Source organism: Triticum aestivum, chromosome 5D (genome assembly GCF_018294505.1).
Source record: "Triticum aestivum cultivar Chinese Spring chromosome 5D, IWGSC CS RefSeq v2.1, whole genome shotgun sequence".
In the NCBI taxonomy this organism is placed as follows: domain Eukaryota; kingdom Viridiplantae; phylum Streptophyta; class Magnoliopsida; order Poales; family Poaceae; genus Triticum; species Triticum aestivum.
In genome coordinates, this window is record NC_057808.1 from 17,426,487 (window position 1) to 17,441,432 (window position 14,946).

Sequence of the window (14,946 nt, forward strand, 5' to 3'; positions counted from 1 at the left end):
ATTCGCGTACCTTTTTATTTTCCATTTCAGGTCAATTCTCTCTTTTCGAGACTTCTTCTGACAACCTGTCTGTCGGACACACCAAGGAGGCAAGGAGCTTTGGTGCACAAGGGAACCCCCAGGTGGCCTCTGTTAACAATTGCTATACCTGTTTTACATACCCGCACGGAGCCCGCACTTGGTTTTGGCATGTTAAATAGCCTTCTTTGCTTATCATATTGCATGTACAAATAAGCCTCGACGTATTAGTCACATTATAAAAATGAAGGGAACCGTCAGTTTTTACCTAATCTTCCCCTTTCTTCCTTTGTATTTATTACTTGTTGCATGCGTACATTCTGGTACGTATTACTGCGCTAGGGGCTTCATCACGCCCCGAATTAGGGAAACAAAAGTCCGAATACTTTTACAGTATAGTTCGGCAGCCCGAACTTATAGCATTATATGCATCGGCTCCGAATCATGTCTTTGGTCAATAGTTGGGTTGCCCGGCTCCTGTGCTTACTACCTTACGTTCCGCTATATCGGCTAGGGTAGTAAAGGGAGAACTACTACGATTGTGTCCCGGTTCTTCCGGATGAGTACCTTAGTAGAGAAAGCCGAAAACCGACTGTCATGATGCGGCGAGAGCTGGTCAGCTGTTCGAGAGGTCCCAAATCGTTAGAGATTTTCTCCGCTTCACGCGAGGAATCGGTTTCCCCGATTAGGCGTGTGTTACGCCCCTAGTTCGGTCTTCCGAATACAAGGGGCTTCGCCGAATTTCTTATTGTCAAACTCCTATGGCTAAGTGAGGGCGGTAAAGGCCGCATAGTCTGATTGCCTTGTTCGTTGCGCTAAACACCTCCTTTAAGGACCAGAATGTGGAGTAAAGAGTGTTTAGATTTATCCCGAACACCCCCGTACTACCTACGTGGGGGCAGCAGCCGATGACTGGTCAACCCTCAGATCTCATAAACGGTCGCACATGAGGTAAAATTTAAATCACAAGCACTATATTACACAACATCATTGTTCCATATTACAGGACAGGATAATACGAATGTTTTCATGGGAATATAACATCCTTCGAACATTGCTCCGCTACAAGGCGGGACCCCTCCAGGACACTATCAAAATATATCTCGGGTCGACGATGCTCCTTGCCCTCAGGCGGCCCCTCGGTCACCAGCTTCTTGGCATCCAACTTCGGCCAATGCGTCTTGACGCGGGCAAAGGCCATCCGTGCACCTTCAATACAGACCGATCTCTTCACGGCTTTGAGCCGTGGGCAGGCACTAGGTACGGGCTCGGCAGGCCACAACTGGACTATCAGGTCCATCATGGCTAGCTCGGCCGACCTGTGCAGCTTGACCAGCTGTTTCAGCTGGTTGCTAAAGGGCACCGGATGTTCTGGTCCAAAATATTGAGACCAGAATAGCTTCTCCGTAGACATCCCCTCTTTGGCTCGATAAAACTCGGCAGCATCTGATAAGCTGCGCGGCAGATTCGTAAACGCCCCTGGAAAACCCAAATGCGGGTCAGTACAAGGAATGTTTCCTTTGCCTACTGGCTTTGCATAGCGAAAGACTTACCCGCCGTAATCTTCTTGGCCGCCTGAATTTCTTGGAGGGCGCTCTAGGCTTCGTCTCGGGCATCCTGTGCGCTCTGACGGGCCTTCACAAGTTCGGACTCTTGTGTCTTGAAATCGTGCTCCAAGGACTCGAGCTTCTCGACGGCGTCCTGGAGCTCTTGCTGGGCCTTGCTAACCAGGGCCTCGTGCTTCTCGCGTGCGGCGCATTCCTTGGCCGCTTTGTCCTCGGCCTCGGCTAACGCCTTTTTGAGGGCCGCCACTTCGGTCGTGGCCCCTAATAAAGTTCATGACACTTTAGTCAGCTTGAACAATTTATTCTTGAATATACCGGCAGGTTACTGCATACCTTGGCTATCCTACAACTGCTTCTTCACGAGGGCGAGCTCGTCCTCGGCCCGCTCCAGTTTTTGCTTCAGTCTGGAGACCTCCACGGTTTGAGCGGTAGCAGCCCGCAACAAGGCCTGCTTATTCACACAGACACCTTTTTGTTAGACTCCTGCGATAATTATTTTTGATCCTCTGTTCGGCTTTTTCTTTCCGAACACCAAACAGAGCATCAGGGGCTACTGTCTACACTGTGATATTCTTCCTACAATCACACTACTTACCTCAAAGCCCGTTAGAAGGCTAGTGCAGGCTTCGGTTAGTCCGCTCTTGATGAACTGAACCTTCTCGATCACCGTGCCCATGAGGGCACGGTGTTCATCCACAATGGATGCGCCTCGTAGCTGTTGGGGAACGTAGTAATTTCAAAAAATTTCCTACGCACACGCAAGATCATGGTGATGCATAGCAACGAGAGGGGAGAGTGTTGTCCACGTACCCTCGTAGACCGAAAGCGGAAGCGTTAACACAACGCGGTTGATGTAGTCGTACGTCTTCACGATCCGACCGATCAAGTACCGAACGCACGGCACCTCCGAGTTCAGCACACGTTCAGCTCGATGACGTCCCTCGAACTCCGATCCAGCCGAGTGTTGAGGGAGAGTTTCGTCAGCATGACGGCGTGGTGACGATGATGATGTTCTACCGATGCAGGGCTTCGCCTAAGCAACGCTACGATATTATCGAGGTGTAATATGGTGGAGGGGGGGCACCGCACACGGCTAAAAGATCGTTGATCAATTGTGTGTCTAGAGGTGCCCCCTGCCCCCGTATATAAAGGAGCAAGGGGGGGGGGGGGTTTGGCCGGCCTAGAGGAGAGGCGCGCCAGGAGGAGTCCTACTCCTACCGGGAGTAGGACTCCCCCTTTTCCATGTTGGACTAGGAGAGAAAGGGGGAAGAGGTGGAGGGGAGGAAGGAAGGGGGGGGCGCCGCCCCCCTCTCCTTGTCCTATTCGGACTGGGAGGGGGGGGGGGAGGGGCGCGCGGCCCTGCCCTGGCCTCCTCTCTTCTCCTCCACCTAGGCCCACTAAGGCCCATTAAGTTACCGGGGGGTTCCGGTAACCTCCCGGTACTCCGGAAAAAATCCCGATTTCACCCGGAACACTTCCGATGTCCAAACATAGGCTTCCAATATATCAATCTTTATGTCTCGACCATTTCCAGACTCCTCGTCATGTCCGTGATCACATCCGGGACTCCGAACAACCTTCGGTACATCAAAACATATAAACTCATAATATAACTGTCATCGTAACGTTAAGCGTGCGTACGGGTTCGAGAACTATGTAGACATGACCGAGACACCTCTCCGGTCAATAACCAATAGCGGAACCTGGATGCTCATATTGGTTCCTACATATTCTACGAAGATCTTTATCGGTCAGACCGCATAACAACATACATTGTTCCCTTTGTCAACGGTATGTTACTTGCCCGAGATTCGATCGTCGGTATCTCGATACCTAGTTCAATCTCGTTACCGGCAAGTCTCTTTACTCGTTCCGTAATAGAACATCCCGCAACTAACTCATTAGTCACAATGCTTGCAAGGCTTATAGTGATGTGTATTACTGAGTGGGCCCAGAGATACCTCTCCGACAATCCGAGTGACAAATCCAAATCTCGAAATACGCCAACCCAACAAGCACCTTTGGAGACACCTGTAGAGCACCTTTATAATCACCCAGTTACGTTGTGACGTTTGGTAGCACACAAAGTGTTCCTCCGGTAAACGGGAGTTGCATAATCTCATAGTCATAGGAACATGTATAAGTCATGAAGAAAGCAATAGCAACATACTAAACGATCGAGTGCTAAGCTAACGGAATGGGTCAAGTCAATCACATCATTCTCCTAATGATGTGATCCATTAATCAAATGACAACTCATGTCTATGGCTAGGAAACATAACCATCTTTGATCAACGAGCTAGTCAAGTAGAGGCATACTAGTGACACTCTGTTTGTCTATGTATTCACACATGTATCATGTTTCCGGTTAATACAATTCTAGCATGAATAATAAACATTTATCATGATATAAGGAAATAAATAATAACTTTATTATTGCCTCTAGGGCATATTTCCTTCAGTCTCCCACTTGCACTAGAGTCAATAATCTAGTTCACATCGCCATGTGATTTAACATTAATAGTTCACATCACCATGTGATTAACACCCATAGTTCACATCGTCATGTGACCAACACCCAAAGGGTTTACTAGAGTCAGTAATCTAGTTCACATCGCTATGTGATTAACACCCAAAGAGTACTAAGGTGTGATCATGTTTTGCTTGTGAGATAATTTTAGTCAACGGGTCTGTCACATTCAGATCCGTAAGTATTTTGCAAATTTCTATGTCTACAATGCTCTGCATGGAGCTACTCTAGCTAATTGCTCCCACTTTCAATATGTATCTAGACCGAGACTTAGAGTCATCTAGATTAGTGTCAAAACTTGCATCGACGTAACCCTTTACGACGAACCTTTTGTCACTTCCATAATCGAGAAACATATCCTTATTCCAGTAAGGATAATTTTGACCGCTGTCCAGTGATCTACTCCTAGATCACTATTGTACTCCCTTGCCAAAATCAGTGTAGGGTATACAATAGATCTGGTACACAGCATGGCATACTTTATAGAACCTATGGCCGAGGCATAGGGAATGACTTTCATTCTTTTTCTATCTTCTGCCGTGGTCGGGCTTTGAGTCTTACTCAATTTCACACCTTGTAACACAGGCAAGAAACTCTTTCTTTGACTGTTCCATTTTGAACCACTTCAAAATCTTGTTAAGGTATGTACTCATTGAAAAAACTTATCAAGCGTCTTGATCTATCTCTATAGATCTTGATGCTCAATATGTAAGCAGCTTCACCGAGGTCTTTCTTTGAAAAACTCCTTTCAAACACTCCTTTATGCTTTGCAGAATAATTCTACATTATTTCCGATCAACAATATGTCATTCACATATACTTATCAGAAATGCTGTAGTGCTCCCACTCACTTTCTTGTAAATACAGGCTTCACCGCAAGTCTGTATAAAACTATATCCTTTGATCAACTTATCAAAGCGTATATTCCTACTCCGAGATGCTTGCACCAGTCCATAGATGGATCGCTGGAGCTTGCATATTTTGTTAGCACCTTTAGGATTGACAAAACCTTCTGGTTGCATCATATACAACTCTTCTTTAATAAATCCATTAAGGAATGCAGTTTTGTTTATCCATTTGCCAGATTTCATAAAATGCGGCAATTGCTAACATGATTCGGACAGACTTAAGCATCGCTGTGAGTGAGAAAATCTCATCGTAGTCAACACCTTGAACTTTGTCAAAAACCTTTTTCCGACAAGTCTAGCTTTGTAGATAGTAACACTACTATCAGCGTCCGTCTTCCTCTTGAAGATCCATTTATTTTCTATGGCTTGCCGATCATCGGGCAAGTCAACCAAAGTCCACACTTTGTTCTCATACATGGATCCCATCTCAGATTTCATGGCCTCAAGCCATTTTGTGGAATCTGGGCTCACCATCGCTTCTTCATAGTTCGTAAGTTCGTCATGGTCTAGTAACATAACCTCCAGAACAGGATTACCGTACCACTCTGGTGCGGATCTTACTCTGCTTGACCTACGAGGTTTAGTAATAACTTGATCTGAAGTTCCATGATCATCATCATTAACTTCCTCACTAATTGGTATAGGCGTCACAGAAACTGGTTTCTGCGATGAACTACTTTCCAATAAGGGATCAGGTACAATTACCTCATCAAGTTCTACTTTCCTCCCACTCACTTCTTTCGAGAGAAACTCCTTCTCTAGAAATGATCCATACTTAGCAACGAATGTCTTGCCTTCGGATCTGTGATAGAAGGTGTACCCAACTGTCTCCTTTGGGTATCCTATGAAGACACATTTCTCCGATTTGGGTTTGAGCTTATCAGGATGAAACTTTTTCACATCGCAACCCCAAACTTTAAGAAAGGACAACTTTGGTTTCTTGCCAAACCACAGTTCATAAGATGTCGTCTCAATGGATTTAGATGGTACCCTGTTTAACGTGAATGTAGCTGTCTCTAATGCATAACCCCAAAACGATAGTGGTAGATCGGTAAGAGACATCATATATTGCACCATATCTAATAAAGTATGGTTACGATGTTCGGACACACCATTACACTGTGGTGTTCCAGGTGGCGTGAGTAGTGAAAGTATTTCACATTGTTTTTACTGAAGGCCAAACTCGTAACTCAAATACTCTTCTCCATGATCAGATCATAGAAACTTTATTTTCTTGTTACGATAATTTTCCACTTCACTCTGAAATTATATGAACTTTTCAAATGTTTCAGACTTCTGTTTCATTAAGTAGATATACCCATATCTGCTCAAATCATCTGTGAAGGTCAGAAAATAACGATACTTGCCGTGAGCCTTAACACTCATCGGACCGCATACATCAGTATGTATTATTTCCAATAAGTCAGTTGCTCGCTCCATTGTTCCGGAGAACGGAGTCTTAGTCATCTTGCCCATGAGGCATGGTTCGCAAGCATAAAGTGATTCATAATCAAGTGATTCCAAAATCCCATCAGTATGGAGTTTCCCCATGCGCTTTACACCAATATGACCTAAACGGCAGTGCCACAAATAAGTTGCACTATCATTATTAACTTTGCATCTTGTGGCTTCATTATTATGAATATGTGTATCACTACGATCGAGATCCAACAAACCATTTTATTGGGTGTATGACCATAGAAGGTTTTATTCATGTAAACAGAACAACAATTATTCTCTAATTTAAATGAATAACCGTATTGTAACAAACATGATCAAATCATATTCATGCTCAACGCAAACACCAAATAACACTTATTTAGTTTCAACACTAATCCCGAAAGTATAGGGAGTGTGCGATGATGATCATATCAATCTTGGAATTACTCCCAACACACATCGTCACCTTGCCTTTTACTAGTCTCTGTTTATTCTGCAACTCCCGTTTCGAGTTACTACTCTTAGCAACTAAACCAGTATCAAATGCCGAGGGGTTGCTATAAACACTAGTAAAGTACACATCAATAACATGTATATCCAATATACCTTTGTTCACTTTGCCATCCTTCTTATCCACCAAATACTTGGGGTAGTTCCGCTTCCAGTGACCAGTCCCTTTGCAGTAGAAGCACTTAGTCTTAGGCTTAGGACCAGACTTAGGCTTCTTCACTTGAGCAGCAACTTGCTTGCCGTTCTTCTTGAAGTTCCCCTTCTTCCCTTTGCCCTTTTCTAGAAACTAGTGGTCTCGTCAACCATCAACACTTGATGTTTTTCTTGATTTCTACCTTCGTCGATTTCAGCATCACGAAGAGCTCGGGAATTACTTTCGTCATCCCTTGCATACTATAGTTCATCACGAAGTTCTACTAACTTGGTGATGGTGACTAGAGAATTCTGTCAATCACTATTTTATCTGGAAGATTAACTCCCACTTGATTCAAGCGATTGTAGTACCCAGACAATCTGAGCACATGCTCACTGCTTGAGCTATTCTCCTCCATCTTTTAGCTATAGAACTTGTTGGAGACTTCATATCTCTCAACTCGGGTATTTGCTTGAAATATTAACTTCAACACCTGGAACATCTCATATGGTCCATGACGTTCAAAACGTCTTTGAAGTCCCGATTCTAAGCCGTTAAGCATGGTGCACTAAACTATCAAGTAGTCATCATATTGAGCTAGCCAAACGTTCATAACGTCTGCATCTGCTCCTGCAATAGGTCTGTCACCTAGCGGTGCATCAAGGACATAATTCTTCTGTGCAGCAATGAGGATAATCCTCAGATCACGGATCCAATCCGCATCTTTGCTACTAACATCTTTCAACATAATTTTTCTCTAGGAACATATCAAAAATAAACACAGGGAAGCAACAACGCGAGCTATCGATCTACAACATAATTTGCAAAATACTATCAGGACTAAGTTCATGATAAATTCAAGTTCAATTAATCATATTACTTAAGAACTCCCACTTCGATAGACATCCCTCTAATCCTCTAAGTGATCACGTGATCCATATCAACTAAACCATGTCCGATCATCACGTGAGATGGAGTAGTTTCAATGGTGAACATCACTATGTTGATCATATCAACTATATGATTCACGCTCGACCTTTCGGTCTCCGTGTTCCGAAGCCATATCTGCATATGCTAGGCTCGTCAAGTTTAACCTGAGTATTCCGCGTGTGCAACTGTTTTGCACCCGTTGTATTTGAACGTAGAGCCTATCACACCCGATCATCACGTGGTGTCTCAGCACGAAGAACTTACGCAACGGTGCATACTCAGGGAGAACACTTTTATCTTGAAATTTTAGTGAGAGATCATCTTATAATGCTACCGTCAATCAAAGCAAGATAAGATGCATAAAAGATAAACATCACATGCAATCAATATAAGTGATATGATAAGGCCATCATCATCTTGTGCTTGTGATCTCCATCTCCGAAGCACCGTCATGATCACCATCGTCACCGGCGCGACACCTTGATCTCCATCGTAGTATCGTTGTCGTCTCGCCAACTATTGCTTTTACGACTATCGCTACCGCTTAGTGATAAAGTAAAACAATTACATGGCGATTGCATTGCATACAATAAAGCGACAACCATATGGCTCTTGCCAGTTGCCGATAACTCGTTTACAAAACATGATCATCTCATACAATAAAATATAGCATCATGTCTTGACCATATCACATCACAACATGCCCTGCAAAAACAAGTTAGACGTCCTCTACTTTGTTGTTGCAAGTTTTACGTGGCTGCTACGGGCTTAGCAAGAACCGTTCTTACCTACGCATCAAAACCACAACGATAGTTTGTCAAGTTGGTGCTGTTTTAACCTTCGCAAGGACCGGGCGTAGCCACACTCGGTTCAACTAAAGTGAGAGAGACAGACACCCGCCAGTCACCTTTAAGCAACGAGTGCTCGCAACGGTGAAACCAGTCTCGCGTAAGCGTACGCGTAATGTCGGTTCGGGCCGCTTGATCTCACAATAGTGCTGAACCAAAATATGACATGCTGGTAAGCAGTATGACTTATATCGCCCACAAATCACTTGTGTTCTACTCGTGCATATAACATCAACGCATAAAACCTGGCTCGGATGCCACTGTTGGGGAACATAGTAATTTCAAAAAATTTCCTACGCACACGCAAGATCATGGTGATGCATAGCAACGAGAGGGGAGAGTGTTGTCCACGTACCCTCGTAGACCGAAAGCGGAAGCGTTAACACAACGCGGTTGATGTAGTCGTACGTCTTCACGATCCGACCGATCAAGTACCGAACGCATGGCACCTCCGAGTTCAGCACACGTTCAGCTCGATGACGTCCCTCGAACTCCGATCCAGCCGAGTGTTGAGGGAGAGTTTCGTCAGCACGACGGCGTAGTGACGATGATGATGTTCTACCGACGCAGGGATTCGCCTAAGCACCGCTACGATATTATCGAGGTGTAATATGGTGGAGGGGGGCACCGCACACGGCTAAAAGATCGTTGATCAATTGTGTGTCTAGAGGTGCCCCCTGCCCCTGTATATAAAGGAGCAAGGGGGGGTTCGGCCGACCTAGAGGAGAGGCGCGCCAGGAGGAGTCCTACTCCTACCGGGAGTAGGACTCCCCCCTTTTCCATGTTGGACTAGGAGAGAAAGGGGAAAGAGGTGGAGGGGAGGAAGGAAGGGGGGGGCGCCGCCCCCCTCTCCTTGTCCTATTCGGACTGGGGGGGGGGGGAGGGGCGCGCGGCCCTACCCTGGCCTCCTCTCTTCTCTTGCACCTAGGCCCACTAAGGCCCATTAAGTTACCGGGGGGTTCCGGTAACCTCCCGGTACTCCGGAAAAATCCCGATTTCACCCGGAACACTTCCGATGTCGAAACATAGGCTTCCAATATATCAATCTTTATGTCTCGACCATTTAGAGACTCCTCGTCATGTCCGTGATCACATCCGGGACTCCGAACAACCTTTGGTACATCAAAACATATAAACTCATAATATAACTGTCATCGTAATGTTAAGCGTGCGGACCCTACGGGTTCGAGAACTATGTAGACATGACCGAGACACCACTCCGGTCAATAACCAATAGCGGAACCTGGATGCTCATATTGGTTCCTACATATTCTACGAAGATCTTTATCGGTCAGACTGCATAACAGCATACGTTGTTCCCTTTGTCAACGGTATGTTACTTGCCCGAGATTCGATCGTCGGTATCTCGATACCTAGTTCAATCTCGTTATCGGCAAGTCTCTTTACTCGTTTCGTAATACATCATCCCGCAACTAACTCATTAGTCACAATGCTTGCAAGGCTTATAGTGATGTGTATTACTGAGTGGGCCCAGAGATACCTCTTCGACAATCGGAGTGACAAATCCTAATCTCGAAATACGCCAACCCAACAAGCACCTTTGGAGACACCTGTAGAGCACCTTTATAATCACCCAGTTACGTTGTGATGTTTGGTAGCACACAAAGTGTTCCTCCGGTAAACAGGAGTTGCATAATCTCATAGTCATAGGAACATGTATAAGTCATGAAGAAAGCAATAGCAACATACTAAATGATGGAGTGCTAAGCTAACGGAATGGGTCAAGTCAATCACATCATTCTCCTAATGATGTGATCCCATTAATCAAATGACAACTCATGTCAATGGCTAGGAAACATAACCATCTTTGATCAACGAGCTAGTCAAGTAGAGGCATACTAGTGACACTCTGTTTGTCTATGTATTCACACATGTATCAAGTTTCCGGTTAATACAATTCTAGCATGAATAATAAACATTTATCATGATATAAGGAAATAAATAATAACTTTATTATTGCCTCTAGGGCATATTTCCTTCAGTAGCGCCTCCAGTAGATTATCCGGTGCCTCTGGTTGGACAGAGGTCACCGGCGGAACAGGCACATCTCCTCCTTTTGGGGAAGGCCGTTCGCTGGACTCCGAAGCCATGTAGGTCTCCGGAAGGGTATCCGGCCGCGGGCCGAAAGGAACTCGGGCCCCGTCACCAGTCCCCATGGGGGCTTTTCCCCCCATATGTCCGGCGGCCGAGGAGCCATCCTGGGGCTCCACCCTGACGATCTCCGGAACCTTCCCCCGGTCCGGGAAGGTCTTTTGGGACACCACCTCGTCATCACCCTTGGGCAAGGCAGAATGAGCAGGTGGTGGAGACATTCTAGCCATCTCCTTCGAGTCTAGCGAATCCTCTGTCGAGGATCACGAGGAGCCATCGCGTGCCGGGCTGCAATGACAACATTTAAAGTATATCAATAATACAAACCGGGAAGGCCAGACGTTTTTGGACTCTGATACTTATGACGCGGCCCGAGGTTTGGTCCGGCGAGGTCGCTCCGGGCTGCTATCGACATCCCACGCGGAGTTATCCGCGAAGGAACTTTTTTCCCTCTTGGGCGCTTTTGCCTCCGGATTCGTGGGGACCGCCCTCCTCTTCCTCCCCACTTCAGGTGGGGAGTCGTTTTTCTCCTCCTCTTCATCGTCGTCGTCAGCGGACGAAGAAGGATTTTCGTCTTCGGACGACATGTCCAGAACGCCTTTTCGGCGAGGGCCCTTCTTGGCCCCTTTGGCCGCTTTCTTGGCCGTCTTCTCTCGCACCTCATAAGGTGCTGGAAATAGCATTTTCGTCAGTAATGGGAATTCTTGGTCTTCGGGCAGCAGGGCCGGACAGTTAATCCCCTCTGCTACCTCAATCCAGGCCTGAAAATATGGGTAGGAAATCTTAGGCTTTTCCTTAAAATGTGCTAGTAAAGGGTACACCTTGAAAACATTATGGAACTTACCGAATTAGCCTGGCGTTTTGAGCTAAGCCCGCGATCCTCGGTTGTGGGCGGTGGCATCTCACCGGCCTTGAAGAGCACTTTCCAGATGTCTTCGTGCATTGTGCCGAAGAGCTCTAGTAGCGTCTGGTGCTTGGCCGGATCATACTCCCACAGATAGCAAGTCCGGCGTTGGCACAGAAGAACCCGACGAATGAGCATGACCTGGATCACGTTGACGAGCTTGATTTTTCTATCTATCATGTTCTGGAGGCACGTCTAGAGCCCAGTCAGCTCGTCCGAGGGACCCCAGGTTAGGCCCTTCTCTTGCCAGGAGGTGAGCCGCATTGGGGTTCCAGATCGGAATTCGGGGCCCGCTGCCCAGTCAGCGTCGTGCGGCTCGGTGATGTAGAACCACCCCGATTGCCACCCCTTCACCATCTCCGCAAAGGAGCCTTTGGGCCAGGTAACATTGGGCATCTTGCCCACCATGGCGCCTCCGCACTCTGTTTGTTGACCTCTCACCACCTTCGGCTTCACATTAAAGGTCTTCAGCCATAGGCTGAAATGAGGTGGGATGCGGAGAAAGCCTTCGCACACGACAATGAATGCCGTGATGTTGAGGATAAAGTTAGGGGCTAGGTCATGAAAGTCTAGCCCATAGTAAAACATTAGTCCGCGGACGAACGGGTGGAGAGGGAAGCCCAGCCCGCTAAAAAAATGTGTGAGAAACACAACCCTCTCATGGGGCTCGGGAGTAGGGACGATTTACCCTTTCGCCGGGAGGCGATGAGCAATCTCCTTGGCCAAATATCCGGCCTCCCGGAGCTCCGTGATGTCCTTCTTCTTAACGGAGGAGGCCATCCACTTGCCTCCAGCTCCGGATCCGGACATGATTGCGGTGCTTTCTGGAACGAGGAGAAGCTAAAATTTGGGCGCTGGAGCTCAAGGGCGGAGGGACTGAAGGAGAGGAAGGGTGTGGGTGAAGGAAGGGAATCCTTATCCCCTTATAAAGGCCGCGAATATCAAGCGCCTCCCCACTCGCCTTATAAACTCGCCTGTTCCCAAGGGCTGTATAAACGGCACGGTTGGGTTACCCATACCCGCATTGATGAGAATCCCGCGATAAGGGGACACGATCTCTGCTTTGACAATACGTGCCAATGGCAACCGCGTCTCGGGACGTGGGGCGTCGAACACAAAACATAGTTTGGAATTATGACCGGTCAGACGTAGTGTCATGCTACAGAAATTTGTCAGCGGATTGGATTTGTGTAAAACTATATTCTCTCGTGGTTGTGTATGGTGTGTGTGTGACAGGTCCGGATACTATCATCGCGTCCGAAGACTATCGTGGAGTTCGGAAAGAAGGGAACCCGCCTTGCAATGCCGAAGACAATCTGCGCGCCGACTCCTCGTCATTGAAGCCAGGTTCAGGGGCTACTGAGGGAGTCCTGGACTAAGGGGTCCTCGGGCATCCGGCCTGTTATCCATGGGCCGGACTGGTGGGCTGTGACGACATGAAGGCCGAAGACTCTACCCGTGTCCGGATTGGACTCTCCTTGGCGTGGAAGGCAAGCATGGAGATCATTTATGAAGATTCCTTCCTATGTAACCGACTCTATGTAACCCTAGATCCCTCTGGTGTCTATATAAACCGGAGGGTGTAGTCCGGATAGGATATATTCATTACCATAGTCATACAGGCTAGACTTCTAGGGTTTAGCCATTACGATCTCGTGGTAGATCAACTCTTGTAACACTCATATTCATCAAGATCAATCAAGCAGGAAGTAGGGTATTACCTCCATAGAGAGGGCCCGAACCTGAGTAAACATTGTGTCCCCCGCCTCCTGTTACCATCGATCCTAGATGCACAGTTTGGGACCCCCTACCCGAGATCCGCCGGTTTTGACACCGACAGCACGTTCGTCCAATTTCTTCGGGCGAACAGTTTTTCACTTCGACTATAAATACCCCTCCCCTTCCTCACTTTGTTTTTTACTCCGCTTGTTCTCTCTCCTGCTCGAGCTTCTCAAACCCTAGCGCCGCTGCTACTTCCATCGTCGCCGGTGAGGAAGAGCTTCACTGCCTCGACCTCGTCGCCGTCGTACTCGCGCCGGCCGTTGATTTCTTCTCTCCGCCGCCGCCATAGTTGTCTTCCTCTGCCAAGTTAGGGCGTGGAAGATCTGAACTGACGAGCTTCACATTTACACTTCCCAGTTCGTCGTGTTCTTCAACAAGGGTAATTAAAAGTTACTTTTACTGCCCTCTTTGATTCAAATGTTTTCTACAAAATCTTCAAAGGTGTTTTTATTCTTCCAATCTTCACACACTAAACACCTCACATGTCATCTGTTCTTGATCCGTTTCTCTAAGCAACATTTTTCTTCAAGATCCTCAATTGTGTGGATTTTTGATCTGTACAACTCTGGAACCAAAGACAAAGAACGCTTAGTGAAATTCTTCAAGACTCATCTGGTCAAATTCCTCAAACTTGATCTTTTTGAAAAACTTCTGAGAACACATATGACCTCTCCAAATTCCTCGCAACTATACTCTGTTCACAGGTACTCATGTCCGCTGCTGAGTCACTAGGTTCTCATCAACTTAACTCATTTGCAGCGTTCCTCAAAGAAAAGTTGCATACCTCTTCAGAAAATTCTGTTGTTCATATACCTCAGCTGAAGAAAATGGCTGACGGTAAAAAGCCACAGAAGGGAGGAAAGAGGCCTGAGGTCAATACTGCTTTCAAGATCCCTGATGACATATACAAGGATTATTGCACTCCTGATGAGGCCAAATTTGGCAAGGAGGACAAAAATCAGCACAAGGTGCGCATTCAAAGAATAGAGAGGAGATGGGCATGGGAATGGAGGCAGTACAGGTATGTTACTCCCAAGTACATGAAGAAATTCGCTCTGAATCCTTCATGCCCAAGACCTCCATTGGCACCTGGCCAAGAAGTACATCCCACCAGCCTCAAGCGTGGTGAGGACTATCCTGATGAATGGGCCAAGCGCCAGGCCAAGCTTGCCAAAATGGCTAAGGAAGCAGTGAGGAAATTTAATGAAGACTCTGCTGCTGCTACCACTGCCGAGGCCTCTGCAAGCAAGCCAAAGAAGGCCATGG